Genomic DNA, 17,784 nt, shown 5'->3' on the forward strand with positions numbered 1-17,784 from the left:
GCCAAAAATTATAGCATATTGCCAACGTTAGTTTGAGGCCAAGCAGAGCAAATCAGGAGAAACCCAGGGAAGTGAAATTGAATCAATCAGCTTGAAGAGTAGTTTTTGAGCCAAAAAAGCTGAGTTGACCAGCTTCCAGGACTAGGCCTAGGTTAGCAGATGGAGGCACTAAGTCTCTGAGGTGACAATTAAAACAGGTGAATAAAAGTTGCTTTTATAGTGACTGATTTGAAAATAAGGTCATCCTTGAAGGTTTTAGTTCAAATGAAGTTATACCAGAGTAAGGTAGGGTTTTATTCCAATGTGACACAATGGCTTATAAGAAGATGGCACCATGCAAATACAAATACCCAAGGAGAGTAGTGTGTATCTGTAGAAGCAGATACTTGATTGAGGCTACAAGAAAGAATCCCCTCTTAGTGTTCCTGGCGAAGCATCCTGACTTTCTTATCCTCAAATCCATAAAGAATTAAGTTATGTTATTTAAGTCAAATAGTTTTTTTTTAATGTTGATCTTAAGATACAAAAATACACGTAAAGCTCTTAGATAAAATCTGGCAGGTGATAACTCAGTGATTAATGTTAAAAATTAGTCTGTGTGTTTTTCCTTGCAGTTGCTATTTATCTTCCTAATAATTTTATAAAGTAGGCATATTAGTCTGCTCTTGTTGCTATAACAACAATGCCATAGGGTAAGCATGTGTTAGAGCAGTTTTGTCTCTCACAGTTCTAGAGGCTGGAAGTCAGGGATCAAGATGTCAACATGGATGAGAGAGTTCAGGTGAGGGTCCTCACCTTGGCTCAGAGATGGACACCTGTGGCATCCTCACATGAGGGTGATGGAGAGAAAGGATGGACACATAAGCTTTTCTTGTCAGACCACTAATCACATCCTGAGAGCCCCATCCCCATGAGCACTTCATCCCTAGTCACTTCCCATTAACTTCTCCAAATAGACTCATAGCAGAAGTTGACTCTAATATATGGCTATATGAATATTTGAATTCAATACACAATATGCATCTCAACAGTTGGAGTGCGATAAATTACTTAATCATTGCACAGGTAACAGACTGTTTCATCTTCACACAGGAAACAGGAAGTGGTAAGGCTACAAACTCTCAAGGGTTAGACCTCTAGCAAGGCTACACCTCCAAAAATTTCCATGTTCAAGAGACTATGGGGAACATTTAGTATTCAAATCAACATGAATATATTTTTTAAAAATCCTCATTTGCAGTTTTGAGGATGAAGATAGGTATATGTTGCTTCTGTGAGTTTGTTTTCTGTACCTGCCTACTACGTTAGTGGGGGAAGGGGATTTAACTTATCTAGATATCAGTTGCTAGCTGAAAAGTGAAAATGTAGGTGATATGAGTATCATAGAGTTGCCCCGAAGATTAAGTAAATATAGTCTATACAAGATGCTTAAGACATTCTCTGCCACATAACAAGCACATGGTAGATAGACATTAGTGCATTAGAATTCCATATAGGGTAGGAAAGCTAATTGGTTAATTTCCAGAAAGAAGACATAAAAATCTCCTACTACTTGTTCTCTTTAGATGGTGAGAATGGATGGTAAGGGAGAAAGGAACTTCTACATTTATATTACTCCTTCTGTACCACAGAAAACAAACCAATTCCCAAGCAGTCATTTATCTCCTCTTCCATACTAGATGGTACGAAACAGAATGCTTAGTCCTGTGATCCAGCACTGCAAGGGTTACCTAGGTGCATGCTGGATGGTTCTGAGGTGCTGAGTCATAGTGACACTGTTTGGTCTGTTGCCTGGGCAGTGGTCTAGCTCATTAAGCATTTTTATCTCATTCCTAGTACTAGGCATTGGTTTAGGGGCTGGAACCCACTGTATCTTACTTTAGATAACTCTTGAAGGTAATAGCTCTGATTTTCCAAGTGGTAATCGAAAGTAACTTATTATCCAACTTGCCAATAACACAGCTAACTTAAGAGGGATCTTAATGGTTCCCATGGCCATGGAAGTCTTAGTTTTCATTGGATCAATTTCTTGTTCTTTGGCTATTTGTATGCTATGCTTCCAAAATTTATTTTCAAAATGTTTCTTCTACTAACTTTACGGTTCTAGCTTGTGTCAACTGTTTTAACAGTTTCAAAAGAGGAGCAGGGTCACAAGCTCTGTGAATAATTAACTGCTTGCATTTGATCTCTGCCCTAAAATGGACCACTGAATTTGACTATTTGCTATGAGAAGAAAGACGAGGAAAAAGGGATGTCTCTCTAAATGCCCTTTTAAATACCCAGTTAGACAAGAAGACAAAAGAACCACTCTAAACTCCCTCTGCCCCTTGTCTGCTAGGCAAAGTCTCTGCCCAAGGTTACAAAGCTCAGCATAAGTTCTTTGAATCCAAGGAGACTGGAAGAGGTTTGGGAAATTAAACACTCTCAAGCTTAAGTCATTATTTGCTGTGTAACCTTGAGCAAAGTTACACAATTTCCTCTGTCAGCTTCCTGCTCATTTGTAAATGAGAAGAATAGTGTCTACAATTACTAGCTAATATTCCACAGTGATATGAACATTTTAAATAGTTGCCAAGTGGACAAAATTGTGTACACTGAGCAGCCAGCTTCTCTAGGCCCTACCTCTACAGATATATACTGGACTAGTCGTGGTGTAGGGATATCTGTAGGGGTCACCAAGAAAAAGCCAAGTGGCTAAGCAGGTGGGAGGAGAAGATGACACGGGGTGGGTTTTGGTGAAACATCTCTTTACTAACTGGGATGGAAAAGAACCATAGATTAACAATTAGTATAGCTATGTAACTGACAAAATGTGTCCTTTGCTTATGCATCTGCTTTTCCACAGAAAATCACCCTGTGCTTCATACTATAGGTATCTTATCCTGTTTGAATTATGCTGTGGCTTGGACATTGTTTGCCTCCTCTGCTGTTGCTGTGACAAATACCACAAATGCAATGTTGGAGAGGAAAGAATTTACTTTGTCTTGCATGTCTAGATCACAGTCCATCACTGGGGGGAAGTCAGGGCTGGAAGCTGAAGGCAGGACTCCCTGCTATTCCATACAGCATGATCTCCAACCAAGGAATTCACTCACAGCCATGAAAAACAGCAGGCACCATGGAGGAAGCTTTCTCGATGGCTCTCTCATGGGTTTACTTTTAGCTGGCTTTCAGACATGACTCGGGAAAACCTGCCTCAGGGTAGCATTACTCGAAGTGTACAGGATCCCTTTCTACCACCAAGTAACAATCAAGACAAATCACACAGACATATTCACTAGCCAATCTGATCTAGGCAATTCCTTAATCAACATTTTACTCTCATGTGATTCTAGCCTGTATCAAGTTGACAAAGCTAACTAAGATAATCCCCAAGTGTTCATCTTAGGGAGGTATGGGAAAATGAAATTGAACCCTTCGGAAGGTGATGTCTAATGAGAAATCCTTATGTTAAATGGGTGTGTGTCCTTGGGAGGGATTGTGGGTCTCCTGTTTATTCTGGTTCCTTATTTCAAGAGATGCCCTTACTATGGTATAACACAGGCAAGGGAACCCTCACCAGAGCTAAGCCAATGACAGTCCACACCCCTGAACTTTTTTGTTAGATTTCTGTCTCTGTGACTTGAGGGAGAAGGATTTGGATGGTGGTTTCAGAAGTTTCAGCTCATGTTTGGCTGGATGTACTGTTCTGGAGACATAGTGGAGAAGAAATCATGGTGTACAGAATAAACAAGCCACTTACCTTATGTCAGCCAGGAATGCAAAAGGATTGGTATGCATTTTTAAAGCATGCTTCTGGTGATGGACTTCCTCCAATCACTTCTTAAACCTCCCCCCGTCCCCTCTGAAAACTTACCCATGGGAAACAAGGGCTTCAACCCATATGGCTTTTCAGGGAGACTTCATATCAAGACTTTAATGACCTCCCAGACTGTGAGCTAAGCCAAACAGAGCTTTCATTATTGCTGTGGAAAACGAATGGATTCTGGCTGTTATAATAAACTCCCACAGGTTAGATGACTTAGAGATGAGCAGGAACAGGTTGGTTATCACAGTTCAGGAGGCAGCATGGTTGGGCTCTGATAAGCACCTGCTTCAGAGCTGTAGATTGCTAACTTCTAGTTACATGTTTGTTTCTTTTCTTCTTTTGAAAAAAATACATTTTTCATACTATATATTCTTGTTACGATTTTTCTTATATAGAGGAAAGATCTCTCTCTCTCTCTCTCTCTCTCTCTCTCTCTCTCTCTCTCTCTCTCTCTGTTTCTAAGAACTCACTTTATACACTTTATAGACCAGGCTGGCCTTGAATTCACAGAGATCCATCTGCCTTTGTTTCCTGAGTGCTGGAATTAAAGACATGTGCCACCATGCCTGGTCTCCCTATCTCTCTGTCCTCTCTCTCTCTCTCCATGTCTCTGTCTATCTCTTTCTCTGTCTCTCTGTCTCTGTCTCTCTCTCTGACTATCTCTCTCTGTATCTCTGTCTTTCTCTCTCTCAATACTATTGAAGAGGAGTTCACCCTGGTAAGCTATACTTCTCATCTACTAACACTGGCCTATATTTTCCTAATACTATTCATTTTGTCATATGAATTTCTAAATATAAACCCAATTTCTTTCCATGTCTAAACTGTTTTCCTCACATGATTCCATGTAATCTTCACAAGTATTTAGCAGTCAGTAGTATTGCAGCCTACATTTTGATGAGAAAATTGCATTTCTCAAAGTTTCAAGGTCTAGGAAGTAGAAGGCTCAGGATATGAATTCTGCATAAGCAATGGGGTAGATAGACATTTAACCAATGTGAGAGAGAAGATCTTGCAAAAGAGAAGTAAGTCACACACATGGGTGAGAAAGATTAATATTAGCAAGACTAGATATTTGAACTCCTAATCTAAGACAGCATTCAATGTATCCAATTTACCCTTTAAAAACAGAATAAAATGCCAACAAAAATTGTAATAAAGTTTAGACACACATTTTCTTTATTTTATTTATATGTCTGTCCATCTGTCTATTTGTTTGTTTGTTTGTTTTTGTTTGTTTGTTTAGACAGTCCCACTATTTAGACGATCCTGGCTTCAAACTCACAGAGTAAGTAACTAAAGGTGTGTACTACCATGCCTAGCAAGCAAGGCAAGCATTTTTTGCACTTAAAACAAGGCTGTTTCTCAGGCTCTGCTGCTGATGAAATGAATTAGCCTTTGTAAGTTCCAGGCAATGGGGCAAATATATAGTACATGGTCAGTGAAACCATTATTTCTCATTACTGAAGACTCACTTTCTTCATCTACTCCAGAAGCCTGATAGTAACACCTTAACAGGTAGCTACAAAGGTCCAATGAGAAATCCAAGGACTCATAATTTGGAAGCCCAACCTTTTATAAATGATCATTGTCTATACTGCTGGACACAACAAAAAGTATACCAAGCTTATTATTTCCTTCATTTCATCATGCTATGGAATATGTCCTGTCATCTTTGTTACTCACGTGTTAACTTCTAGATTTTTAACCAGCGTTCACTGTTGAAGCCTTCTCTGTTCCCTAATATTCTTAATTGCAGGGTTATGGATATACTACACTTGTGGGGAACTTTGGCATTTGAACTCACCCATGCCCTTTACCCAGGAAACCTCCCAAACTTCTTTCTTCTCTAACATCAAACTCTTTGCTTTCCTGCTAACTTCCCCATCACTTAACTTTCTTCAATCACAAGCCATTCTTTATGCTTTCCTTTCCTCCATGACTCTCTCTCTCTCTCTCTCTCTCTCTCTCTCTCTCTCTCTCTCTCTCTCTCTCCCTCTCCCTCTCCCTCTCCCTCTCTCTCCCATAATCTATTTGCATATCTGCACAGAATCCATCCTGAACTTGCTGGTTTATTTCCCTATTATTATTGTCCCCTGTCATAACTAATTTTGGAACTACTTAAAATGACCCTCATTTCCATTCTTCATCCCTCAACCCAAATAAAACTAACCCAATTATAGAAACTATACCGAGCTTTTAAAACCACAAGCTAGATCAAGTTGTGCTCCCAATTTTTAAAAAGATTTTAATAGATTTTCATTTAGAGTAAAATTGAAACACGTTACTATTCTGGAAACCAAAGATTTATGTTACTGCCTGCAGTTATGTTAATTCATCAAAGAATGTATATTGTATATATGAGATGTGTTGGCAATTGAGAAGGAAACAATAGGCAGAAGGCCTTGTTCTTTCAGTGTAGGTTTTCTATCTGTTTAGCCAAGATCCACCAAAGCACACTTGACTCTTTGTGTACAGCCATAATACTATTTATAAGAAGAGTGGCTTAGCCAAGCACATATGATAAAGTAGTAACAAACGCTTTATCCAGTATGACTGTTGCTAAGATGCTGACAACACACTCTGATATTTTCTCGTGAAATTCTATTTCCAAATTTTTAAAATGAAATTCTGTTTACAATTTTTTGAGCCAATGCTTTGACTCAGTAAAAACAAATAACAGTGCTCATCAGTCTTACCAGGTTTCCTGATATTGATGTTGTGACCAGAGAAGAGTCACATATCCTGTTTCCATTTTTCAAATAGTATGAAACTTTCATGAAGAGGTGAGTTAGCACCTCTACCAGAAAGAGGTAGACTCTTAGTACATGGACATCTTTTCTTATGCCAATCTTTCCTATACCCAGTTCATTTGAAGACCTTAGACACATTACATCAGGATACTTATGCTCCATCTTCTTGGGGCTCTTTTACCCCCAAAATATCATCTTGTTGCCCCCTCCTCACTGCCAAGAATCATAGCTTTCAAATTGGGCAGTGTTGGCACATCCCAGAACTAAGGAGGCAAAGGCAGGTGGATCTCTATGAGTTTGAGACTAGTGTTGTCTACATAATGAGTTCCAAAACAGCACAGCCAGGGCTACACAGAGAAATGCTGTCTTGAAAAAAATAAAAACAAACAAAGAAACAGCAACAAAAAATAATCTTAGCTATAATATTATTTCATTGCCTCTCCTAAATGACTATCTCATGAAACTATTTTATTCTAATTTACTATGCACCATTTATCTTTTCCCCCACTCAGTTCATTATTCTGTCTCTTCCCTAGAGTAGGTAGTTCATGTGACAATGAGTCTTGCCTGATCCTTTCAGAGATCTGATCATAGCATGTAAAATGACTGGACAGAAGTAGCTCTGGGATACATACTCATTGAATGAAGAGGTGGTCTGGAGGACACATACTTGCCAGTCGGGTAGCAGGGTGATGTGTCAGTTAAAAAGACTCCCCCCAAAGGTAACAGAGGATTTGCAGCTATAAGTGGTGGATCCAGCATTTCTTTTACTAACCTCCCTCTGTGTGACAGCTCAGTTGTGGTCCCCAAAGTTAGTATGTCACAGTCCTAATACTTAGCTTCTGAGATTGTGACCGCATTTGCACAGATTCTTTAAAGAACTAATCAAGATTAAATGAGGTTATTAAGATGAGTTCTAATTTAGGATGACAGGTATCTTATTAAAAAGAAGAAATTAGACACAGAGAGAAGATAGTGTAAAGAAGACACAGGCAAAGAATTTCCCTGTACAAGGGACCTTGCTAAAAACCATCCCTGCAAACACCTTGATCTTGGGCTTTTAGCACTGGGGCTTGGAGATAGATTCCTACTGTCTCTGTTACTGGTTCCATCAGATAGAAGATGAGTCATGAAACATTTTTTTATTGCACCTTAGTGTGTCACATGGAGATGGTACTTTTCTTAGGAGTTTTATAAATTCACAATCACAAATCCAGACCCACAATAGAATTAATATTTATTCTTTCTTGCCCCAGTCAATGTTTTTCTTTATTCCTTGTTTAAAAATATGGATTCTTGGAAGTTCATTAAAACCTGCCAAATCAAGTGGTACAAAAGTCTACTTTTACTACTTCAAAATTAAGTATACTGCCTTGGCTGCCCTAATAGTCCTTGGAACAAGGATTCTTGTAAAATAGCTGAAGACAGGGCATCTGTGGCCCTAAGGCATGAACCCAGAAGAGGAAAACTTATCTCGGTTATTTCCTTTAGGCAACTAAATTCACAATCTAAAGGTTTCCAAGACTGAAATGGAATTTTACAGTGTCATTTAACTTTCTCTGTGTTAATCTGACCCAAAGTTTAGGGAAGATCTCTGCCTCTTGAATCTCTTATGGGTCTTCTATCCCCACACTTTCCAACCCCACATTAAGGGACATGAAGAAGTAGAGAAAGTCAGGACACCTTATATATAGGACCTGACCTCTGTGTTCCATGTAGCCACACTGGGTGTCCTAGATTCATGCCCACAGCCCTTGCAAGAAGACTTCATGAAGTGCTACACTCTCCTTACCAGTAGGTTCTCTAGGTCCTGAGCTATCTCTCTCCTCCCAACCAAACCTTCTCAGGGTCTGTCCTCACCATAGATTACGTTCATAGTTTCTGCATAAAACAGAAAGAGCATTTAATGGCAATTTTCACCAATTTGAAACTTTTTTGGACTCTCCTTGACTTTTCTTACCCATCACATCTTTATCCTTTTTCTCTTATCTCTGCATACCATCAGGACAATATAACTGACAACTGTGACACATCTGCAGACAGTTAACTCAGCCACTTGCAAATATCCTTCAAAGGGTAGAACATTTTAAACCATCCTCAATGCTTGTGGCAAAACTGTGCATACTAAAGTTTGCATAATTGACAAATTAAATGTTTATTTAATATATTGCTAATATATACACATATTTGATGAAATATCTAAGATACACTTGTAACTTGAAATTCATATTTTACTGGGTATCCTATATTTTAGATGGCTATTTTAACTTAATTCCATAAGGAAATCTCTTAGAATAAGGATTCTCAAACATGAGCTTTCTGAGACCCTCTGGAGTCTTATTAAATCAGATAGCTGAGTGCCACTTGGAAATTCAAGGACTTAGTCGATTTGAGCTAGGCCCAAGAACTAACCAGCAAATTTCCAGGTAACATGAATCTTGCTTGATCATGAGCCAATTGTTGAGAACAACTGTCCTAGGAAATGGAGAAAGAGTACAGTTCAGTAAAATGTATCAAGTTATAGGATTTGTATATGTTTCTTTTATGTGGTGGTTAAATTCAATTTTCAAGTTTACTAGATTGAGAAATTTTGAGGTGATTGGTGGTATGTGTGTGTGTCCAGGCTGGGGTAAGGTAGAGAGGCATTTACAGAGAGAATTAACTTAGTGTCTAGGGTGGGGTGAGGCAGAGAGGCCTTTCCAGAGAGAATTAACTTAGGATCCTTTCTGAACATCGACTGCACAGTCTCATGCACTAGAGTCTTAGGCTGAGTAGTATGAAGATGAAGGACAAGGGAGCCATGCAGAAACATTCACCTGCTTCCTGATGGTAGTGGGAAGAATATGATCAGTCACAGCATGCCCTGCCTCTATACGGGTCACCATGATGGACTGTTTATCTTAAACTGTGAGCCAAACTATGAGCCAAAACAAATCCTTCTTTCTTTTTCTTTCTTTCTTTCTTTCTTTCTTTCTTTCTTTCTTTCTTTCTTTCTTTCTTTCTTTCTTTCTTTCTTCCTTTCTTCCTTTCTTCCTTNCTTTCTTTCTTTCTTTCTTTCTTCCTTTCTTCCTTTCTTCCTTTCTTCCTTTCTTCCTTTCTTCCTTTCTTCCTTTCTTCCTTTCTTCCTTTCTTTCTTTCTTCTTTCCTCCCTCACTCGCTTCTTTCTTTCCTTCTTTCCTTTGTTTCATGTCATGTATTTGGTCACAATGAAAAGAGTAACTAATATCTATTAGAATAATTGTATCATGCAGAGCTTAAGAATAAACACCTTCATAAACTTCCTGGCATTCTATGTAGGAGTAAATGAGTTTACAAACTCTATTTTTGGTAGAGCCTGGTACTTGGGCACTCTATACAAGGGTGAACTTTTATTATCAATGATATCATTATAATACCTTTGCCTCCAAATTAAAAATATGATGAAATTGTTCTTTCCCTGACCTTAATTTTCCTGGCCATACAAAGTTGCCAAGAAATGTGAAAATGATATTATAATGAGTAGCTTCGGGTTAAGAAAATAGGAAGCTTTGTATATTAGAAATAATTAACTAAAAATTATTTTAAAAATCATGATATAACTATTGTGGAAAGTCTTTGGCTAATCTTCAAAAACTTAATCATAGAATTACCATATGGCCCACTAATTTTATTTTTACTGATATTCCCCAAAGAAAAGAGTACAACTCCTGAATTCAGACAGATACCTATATGCTAATCAATAGTCATAGCATCATTTCCTTCAGCAGCCAAGAGATGGAAATAGTCCAAATTTCCATCAATGGATGAATGAGTGAACAATATGTGTTATAAACCAGAGATGTGGTCCAGTCAGAGAGGAATGAAGAACAAACACGTAGTGCACTACTGTTGAATCCTTGAGACATGCTAATTAGAAGCATTCAGAAATGAAGGGTTGCATATGGTACGATTTCATGAAAAATTCAAGCTAGGCACATCTCTAAAGATGGAGAATAGACTGGTAGTTTCCAGAACCGCAGAGAAGGGGGCTAGGGAGTGGCTACAAAGTGCATACAGATTTTCCATTTGCAAAGATGGAAGAGTTCCGAAACTATACAGTGATGGCTGTGCAGCACAGTGAATTATGTAATTTTCACCAAATTGGACATTCGAAATGGTTTAAATGGTGAATTTTACACAACACATTTTACCTCTGTTAGAAAACAAAGTACAAAATAAACCCTTGAAAGTAGAAAGCTTGGTTTTTGCTTGTTTAAATTTGCCAGAAAGCCAGGAAAATGCACCATTTTCCTCGTGGCTTCTGGACCTGGTGACTTCCCAGCTTCACAGTTGAAATCTGGGACCAAGCTGCATTGACATCTGTCTGGAGTGACTCCCCTCAAGTGTGCCACCAGGGTGCATTGCCAATTCTTCCACTGTGCCTAAAATTTTCTCATTGGTAAATCAGTTTTAGTATTTTAAAAAGCAGCAGATACTTGCAAGTATATCACAGGCCCTAATGCTTCTAAGCTGCTGTGGGCCTAAGGCATGCCCGGCAGGTGTCTGACGAACGAACACAGTCATCCTTTTCTACCCATGGAAAACTGGTTCTACAGATACGCACATTTTAAGATGCTCCCATCTCTTCTATAAGTTTCATAGCACCCCTCAACACACATACACACACACTCACACACACACACACACACACACACACACACCTGAAATACTTATATGAGCTAACACAGTACAAATGTTGTGCAAATTCTCATGCTGTAGTATATGGGTATAATGACAAGGAAGGAATCTTTGCATCATAGAGACAATTATTTGTCCAGATAATTACAACTTGTGACTGGCTGAATCTGAGGATGTATAAGCCACAGAAATGGAGAGTGGCCTCATTCAATCCACTAGTTTTAGGAGCAAACACAGTAGATAGCTATAGCAAACTAGCCCAAACCAGTAGGCTTCAACATCATAAATGTTTTATTTCATATTTCTTGTAGTCAAGGTCAGGCACAAGTAACAGTAGATTAAATTCAAATTATCAGAAATGCTACCTGGCTTTGTGCAGGTTCCATAGGCAATTCTGCATGCATGCTTTTCCTACTCGTAGAAGTCGCTTACCTGCTTTGACTCATAGCTCTTTCCTCTATCTTCAGAACTATCCTCTAATCTCATTATATCAATGGCTGCTCACTAATTATCAAAGGCCAAAAAGATAGAAGGAAGAGGAAGAGGAGGAAGAAGAAGGAGGAAAGGAAGGAGGAGAAAGGGGAGGGAAGGGGGGAGGAGGAGAGGAGGAGAGGAGAAGGGGAGGGGGAGTGAAAGTGGAAGGAGGAAGGAGGAGGGAGCAGCAGCTGTCGAGTAGTAGATATACCAAGCATTCTGTGTACACACAGTCAAATATCATTCAGAAATCAAAGAATGGATTTCTTATGCACAGTGCTGAGTGCCAGCAGTCTCGTCCTCCCATCTTCTTACAAGAACTCTTGAGAGGGCTTTCTTTATATGCAGGATAATCTCATCTCTACATGCTTGGTTTATAGCATCCACTAAAATAAGGTAATCTCAGGGTCTGGGAATTTATGAGTATCCTTTTGATTTGGAGGAGAGAATTATTAGAACATGTCTATCATCATGTTGCCACATGTTTGGAAAGCAGAAATACTGGCCTTTCCATGTCCATCTCACCCCCTTCCTGGCTGTGCTACCTTACCTACCTTGCCTTCAACATTGACCATACAGTGGGGATTACAGCTCTATTCTGGGCCAATATTGGGGAAATGGGGTGAGGTAAGATGACACAGCACTAGGACACTTCTTGACATTCTCAGCAATGTAATCATAATCCCAAATCCTCTAACCTTATCAACAGGACTACGGTGAGGTATTGATGTTTGCAAGAGCGACAAGTGAAATGCACAGTTCTACCCGGATACTTGTTATGATTTTCTTTAAAAAAAAAAAATCAACGTGTACCTTTCCTTTTTAAAATTTTCATTTCGTGCTTGTCCTTCTGGGATGAAGAGGTGGGTATGCCTGGATGAGCAATCTTCCTTGCACTCCCTACTCTTAATGACCACGCATTCTGTGTCTGGAGACAGAGTAAGCATTGCTACCTTTTGATTTCTTATTTAGAGGGAGAGAGCCGGGGAGCTCTGGGTTTAAAATTTCACTGAGACATTTTCTATGATCTAAAGCAGCACCAGGGTACAGAGATGTGCTGGGATGTGGCACAAAGGGAAACACATTCTCAGTGTGTAAAATGCAAGCACGGTTGTTCATTTGTAAGTATTTATTGAGCGCTCACTATTTTCCAAGCTCTATCGTGTACACTGGATATACAGTGCCATAAACTACAAACAGGATTGGTGCCCTTCATCCAGTGAGGGCATACAACAAAGAGATATAAAAGTCGTATAAGTAGGTAATTATAATTGTTTAAAAAAATGGTATAAAGGAAATAAATAAAGTTCTGTGCTGGAATAATGGAGTGGGCAAGCACAACAAAGTAGGATTATAATTATACTGAGACATGAAAGACTTGAAGGAGAGCCAGAGCCTCTGCCATCCAGAGGGAAGGAACCTGGGCATGCTTCAGGCTCTGTTTTGCAAACACTGGGTCTTGCATTAATAAGCTGTCAGATCCATTTAGTGGATACTAACAAGTTTATTTCCCCTCCAATAAATGAATCAGGAAGAAGCAAATCAGATGAGGTGACATTCGCATACACTATACAAGACAGAATTGCTTGGCGATAGTTTAGTTTCCTTACATGCGGATACACAGGTATGTGGAAAGAAGCAGTCATGCACAGTTTTATTTCTTATGCAGGTCAGTAGTTAGGAAGGCTGAATGGTGCTGCTCTAAGACAAAGAAAAATGTCGTGCTGTGTTTAAGAAAATAAAGAGTACCCTAAATGAACATTACCCTTGCAATAAGAAGCCCACGTGTAGGGAGATGAGCTTGTGCAGACCACCAGGCTACTGTATGGAGCTAAGACATCATGCTACATACTACTGGAAGCTACTGATTGCTATGAGGTGGTGGATGGCACACTCTGATGCACCCATTTTAAAAGATGAATAATTATGAATATCTAGCATTAATGTTTCTCTGCTGTTTGTCTAACTTCATAGATTGGATTCTAGAATTCACTGCAATGATCCAAAAGAACAAATGCTTTGGTAAACATTCACGTGTCTGCAATAGAGGAATATTGATAACCACTGATTTAAATTTCTTGCCAAAACATATGTGACCAGGTAGTAAATGCGAAACAGAAATGTAAAACTCAATGAAGTATTTTTAAAAATCTGTCAGTGAGCAAGTATTTTTCAAACACTTGAGAATGTTATCAGTATTTCCAAAAATCTGTAGGCCTTTATAGAGGGCAACATGGCTTTTCTCATCAAGGTTAAGTTTTATATAACCTTTACCCAGACATTTCATGTCAATGATTATATCCTATACACACACGCACACACACACACACACACACACACACACACACACACACACCAGGAATTGTGGGAAAAGGAATGTGAAATCACTCATTATTATAAACTATTGGAGACACTTCAAGTGATCAACAAAAGAATTGGCAAGTAAGAAAGACTTTACTGTGTTCCATAGATCTTTAAGCATATTCATGATAGTTTGCATCTAATTCAAAAGTCCTAACTTACTGATGAGAAAAAAGTAACTGAGAAATATAAATAGCATGATATTTTGGTATTTTTAGTTAAAAAAACAAAAAAAAAACAACAACAAAAAAAACAAAGCCCAAACTGAAAGGTATGTATGAGATATAAACATGGAGAAAGAAAGAAAGAAAGAAAGAAAGAGAGAGAGAGAGAGAAGAAGGATAGAAGGAAGGAAGGAAGGAAGGAAGGAAGGAAGGAAGGAAGGAAGGAAGGAAGGAAGGAAGAAAAATGTAGAAGGGACACCCAAGAAAAACAGCTGGTGACATTCAGAGGGAGTATCCAGCGGAAGGAAAGTCTTGTTTGCTTCATACACATTGACACTTTAGTATTTTACACTAGTCATTAAAAAGATGGTAACAAAGTTATCTTAATAAAAGAGAAGTTCATAGGCAAAGAAAGCAGAGAACGGCCATAACTAGGGAGCTAAGAAAAGGGTCACCCATCAATGATGCTATCAATACTGAGGCCCTTAGATGTATGTTCACTTTGAAGGAAGCTATTGGTACTTACATGTGAGTACATGGTGTGTGTGTGTGTGTGTGTGTGTGTGTGTGTGTGTGTGTGTAAGTGAGAAAGGGACAGAGATAGGGAGAGTCACCCATCTCTCAGTGTGTAATCTATGTAAGAATTCAGTCTGGGAACTGGAATGCCTATGCTGATTGTAATCCTTGCTTGGCAGCTGATCTGTTGCTTACATTTTGCAAATGATGACTCATGTCTGCGTGGACCAACAAAGTAGGGTACTGAGGTGACACCCCAAGCTGCACCTTCTATAATACCTCTCAGTTCCTTCAAGACAGAGAAGGCCTGGAATCCTCACTGTACTGGACCAACAGTGATATTTTCAAGGCAAGCTGAGTTAAGGTCTTCAGAAAAGAGATTGCTTCTAGTGTAGTAAAATGAAGACCAGTGCAGTTTGTCATAATGTCTAAGTATGGGTGTGCATGAATATATGTGTGTGAGATGACCTATAATGTGGGTTATACATAATAATATATAACCTAGGTGGCTAATATCCATATCAGCATATCCATATGGTGGGGGGAGGAGTTACAAAGGAATCAGAATGCTTATTTGTTATGACCATCTTCCGTCTTTACTAGCCACACAAAATTATTACTCAGGATTAAAGAGAACAGACCAGAACTGAGCTGTAAACTGATAAGATCTCCACTCCTTAAACCCTCCCTAGAAAGCTTCTCCAGGAATCTTCCCCCAACAGGGGTGGTACTGCTCCTCCTATGCCTGGAGTCTGTCTGGCCTGTCATTACACTTTATCACTTGGTATAACCTGTCTGTCTTCTTGCATGGAATGTGGGCATGCACCTGGACCATCCTCTCTCTATCCTCCTGCTATCTCCAGCCTGGCAGGCCTCATGAATTCCTAAAGAATGGATGAAAGCCGTTCTTGCTAGGAATGTCATTGGGCCCACAGAGGGAAGCAGGGTGGCATACAGGAAAGTTTCTCTTAAGACTGGATAAGGACAGCTGAAAACAGTTCAGCCTCAGCCCAGAGATGCAGGAAGAGAGGCTGCAGTGAAAGCTGTAATGGTGGGTACAGCTGTCAATGTTTGTAGAAAGCACCAAACTGAGTGAGTCATGATGCAAACTGTGGGCCAACGAGATAATGATGCATCCGAGTGACTAGACAAGGCACCACAGTGATGCTCAAAGCTAGGCCCTGTGGTACACAAGAATTTTCTGTAAATCTAAACATAAATTCCATTTTTGAGAATATATGTCAGTACAAAGAACAACCACCGTTTAATGCTTTATGGGTTTGTGAACAAACATAACTGTCTGAAGTATGACAAGAAAAGGACTCCCTTCATATAGATTATGCATATCCAGTGAGATACAACATCCTTCTGTAATCTACGATGAGCTATTCAGGGACAGAGATGATATGAAAAGAAAAGGAATATCCATGCTAAGTATAGCAATATTTGAAAGCAAACAGAAACATACATGCTTTCACATGCTCTTTCCAAAATACTTAGATGAATTTACTTTCTTTTTTCTTTTGTCCATTTACTCTCAGACTTGGTTTCTAATATTAAATGTGATAAATCTTTCCCGTACTAAAACAAACACAAGAAAGTAGGCTTGTGAATATTCTCCAAATCTCAGTCAGCTGTATTATAATATGATGATATATTACTATTATTGTTGTTGCACAATTAATTTTTTAAATTATTCTCCTGAAAAGAAATTCTCCAAGCCTAAAGAGATGATTCCTTTCGTAGACAGTAACTTGAGTAAGGCTTTAGGACACACATAATGTCCCACAATTTCCTTCCTCTGTGTGTGTGTGGGGGGGGGGGGCGTACGCCTGATTTTGTGCACGTGTAGAGACCAGGGGTTGATGCTAAATGTCTTTCTCCATTACTGTCCACATTGGTTTTTAAGGCTCTCTCTTTGTTTCTCTCTGTCTCTGTCTCTGTGTGTGTGTGTGTGTGTGTGTGTCTATCTGTCTGTCTGTCTGTCTGTCTGTCTGTCTCCCTCAGGCTTTCCAACTTGGCTAGCTTGACTGGCTACCTGTAATGCATTGGGGGTTCCAGATAGAAGATGGGTGCTGGTCCACCTAACTTTGATGCGGGTCTAGGTAATCTAAACTTAGCTGTCATGTTTTGCCAGCAAGCTCTGTACCAAATGCACTGTGAGACCCTGAATTTCCCTTCTGAATCCTAGTTGTTATTAACAGGAGACTCTACGGACTTACAACTGACATTAAGGTAGGTATCGTCCAAATGCATTATTAGATATTAATATTTATGCTGACTTGTTAGTATTAAGTATGTAATGCTACCCTGCTACAATGTCATATACACAGAGGATTGTTTTATAAATATAACTGAAATAATATATTGTACAGAAGGCAAGATTGCATATTCCAGGAAGTATGTAACTCTTCCCAGGTTCACAGGATAATAAGCCAAGGCCACAGCAGAGAGATGCAGGAGACATCTAGGTCCTTCGACTATTAAGTCCCAACCATAATTTGTGCACAGGTAGACCCTTTCCCTTCAGTGTAGCATCCTAAATTACAAGACTAAGAAGAATGCACTAGAGAGTAAGATAACAACACTAGGTCTTGACTGAGTATTAAATTTCCTAAGGGAAGTAGCCTAGAGTGCATCTTTATAGCCATGTATGACCACTCTTGAGGTTGTTATAGCACGAGAAACTCAGCAAGGGCTTACCAGCTGAACAAAACTCCCTCCTCCCCAATCCTGGTTCCAAGGCTGTAAATCCTGCTCTTCAGGTCTCATCTAGCAGAATCCACCCACTTACCTACTCTCCCACACTGAGCTGAGGCCTGAATCCACACTCTTCTTTCTACTAATCCAAGGCCTGCATAGTGTTATCAGGACAATCTCCAGCACGGGCAGTCATTGACTGTCATACTCCTATACCTCCTAAAAGCCATTACTGTGTTCATCCTGTTAGAACATCACTGTGAAATGACAGAGGGTTTGGTTTAACATAGCTAGCCTCAATCCATCTGGCCATTCAGTCTCTTACTGAGGGGAGTTGAGGGGGAGGGTAGTC

The sequence above is a fragment of the Mus caroli genome, chromosome 15 (genome assembly GCF_900094665.2).
Source record: "Mus caroli chromosome 15, CAROLI_EIJ_v1.1, whole genome shotgun sequence".
NCBI classification, from domain to species: domain Eukaryota; kingdom Metazoa; phylum Chordata; class Mammalia; order Rodentia; family Muridae; genus Mus; species Mus caroli.